Genomic DNA, 2,065 nt, shown 5'->3' with positions numbered 1-2,065 from the left:
AAGAATCTGTTATATTCTCATTCTATATGAATCTATGTTTGGGGATGCCCGTTAGTTAGAGACAAGGAAAATCAAAAGAACTTTTAATGAGCACCTACTATGTGCCAAAATGGTAGGTATACTAAAGCTAAGGAAACTGCAGATCAGAGAGGTTAAAAAGCATGCCCAATCATTAATAAACTATCTTGAGTTTCTTTGCTCGTGCCAGAATTGAAACTGACTTACTCTGTACGGGCATGGATTTCTACACTTCTCTTTCCTGAGCTCACTTCGAGCAGCTGAATGCTTATCTCTTCTGCGGTGTCCTAAAGCTAGTAGAGGAATCTCTGAAAGATGCCAAACTTGACAAGAGCCATATTAATGAGATCGTGACAGTGAGTGGTCCCACTTATACCCCAAAGTTTCAGAAGTTGCTGAAAAATTTCTTGAATGGAAAGGAGCTCAACAAAACCATCAGCCCTCGAGAGGAAGTGGCACACGGTGGAGCTGCACATGCAGCCATTCTCATGGGTGACAGATCGGAGAATGTGCAAGAGCTCCTGCCCCTTGATGTTACCCCTTCTCTTTGCACGTTGAAATGACGGGGAGGTGATGGCCTGTCTCATCAAGAGAGACACCACCCATCCTACAATGCAAACCCAGATGGTTCACTACTTTGACAACCAGACCACTGCTTAGTGACAGTGTATGAGGGAGAAAGGGCTTTACCTAAAAGAAAGAAACTGCTTGGCCAGTTTAACTTTCTGGGATCCTCTAGCTTAGCGTAGTATTCCTAAAATCCAGGGGACCTTTGACAGAGACCCCAATATCCCTCTCAACATAACTGCTGCAGACCAGAGTACTAGTAGGAAGAACAAAATCAACATTACTAATGACAAAGGCTATCTCAGTAAAGATGATACCAGATTGTAAAAGAAGTAGAAAAATAAGAGATTGGAAGATGAAGTTAACAGAGATAAGGTAGCAGCCAGAAATGCTACGGAATCCTAACCTTCAGCGGCGTGTAAACAGTTGAAAATAATACTCTGAGACTGGAGTTGAGTCGAGAAGAATAAAAGGAAGATTCTTGAAAAGCGTAAGGATGTGTTAAGCTGCCTCAAGCATAAGTGCATTGCTGAAAGAGATGAGTTTGAGTATAAGCAGAGAGCGGGAGAGTCTTCAGGCTGTGTGAAATGAGGCTTCGCTATGCAGTACAGCTGGCTGCTGTGGCTGCCACAGCTCCGAGGAACCCAGGTCTAGCACGGAGCAAGTGGACTGGAAAGTCTGCTCTTCTCTACAACCACTTCTGCAGTTTTTATTTCACTTGTTCATGCTTAGTTTGCAGCCTCCTTGTGCATGAAAAAGGAAAGATTCAAAACTTAGTTCAATGATAAAAAAATTGTAAGTTTATTCAACATTGTAATATTAATGCTTCTACATCTTGTGGGTTTATGAACTTCCACACATTTTTCAACACCTGTATATGTATGGTAACGTGTTTGGGAATTATCACTTATAAAATGATAATGGAACCACTTTGGTAATAAGAAACAGGTTGTATTACTCTCCCACTGTCTCACCACTTTAATAACAGTTACTACTTGTGAGCAAATATTGTGGCTGCAAGTTTGCATAAACCTCTTATTCTACTCATCTATCTACTACATTAGAATTTATCACTTCTAGTCACATTTCTCTGTATTTCTTTAAAAAGTCTTCATGAGGGGCGCCTGGGTGGCTCAGTCGGTTAAGTGTCTGCCTTCAGCTCAGGTCATGGTCTTGGGCTCCTGGGATGGAGCCCCACGTTGTGCTCCTTGCTCAGTGGGGCATGTGCTTCTCCCTTGCCTTCTGTGGGCTCACTGTCTCTCAAATAAATAAATCTTTAAAAAAAATGGGATTGTTTTCTTAATTTCTCTTTCTGCTGCTTCATTGTTAGTGTATAGAAATGCAATGGAGGGGCGCCTGGGTGGCTCAGTGGGTAAAGCGTCTGCCTTCGGCTCAGGTCTTGATCTCAGGGTCTTGGGATCGAGCCCCACTTCAGGCTCCCTGCTCAGCAGGGAGCCTCCTTTTCCTTCTCCCTCTGCTC

The 2,065-nt window shown here is 43.0% G+C and overlaps 1 pseudogene; it reads left to right on the top strand.

Moving 5' to 3' along the window:
* The first annotated feature begins 236 nt into the window (after positions 1 to 236).
* LOC103672869 lies at positions 237 to 767 on the top strand (annotated as a pseudogene).
* Positions 768 to 2,065: the final 1,298 nt, after the last annotated feature.

This window comes from Ursus maritimus (genome assembly GCF_017311325.1).
Source record: "Ursus maritimus isolate PB19 chromosome X unlocalized genomic scaffold, ASM1731132v1 scaffold_X1, whole genome shotgun sequence".
NCBI lineage: Eukaryota > Metazoa > Chordata > Mammalia > Carnivora > Ursidae > Ursus > Ursus maritimus.
The sequence above is the reverse complement of the archived record's forward strand: the minus strand, read 5'-3'. Positions and strand labels throughout refer to the sequence as shown.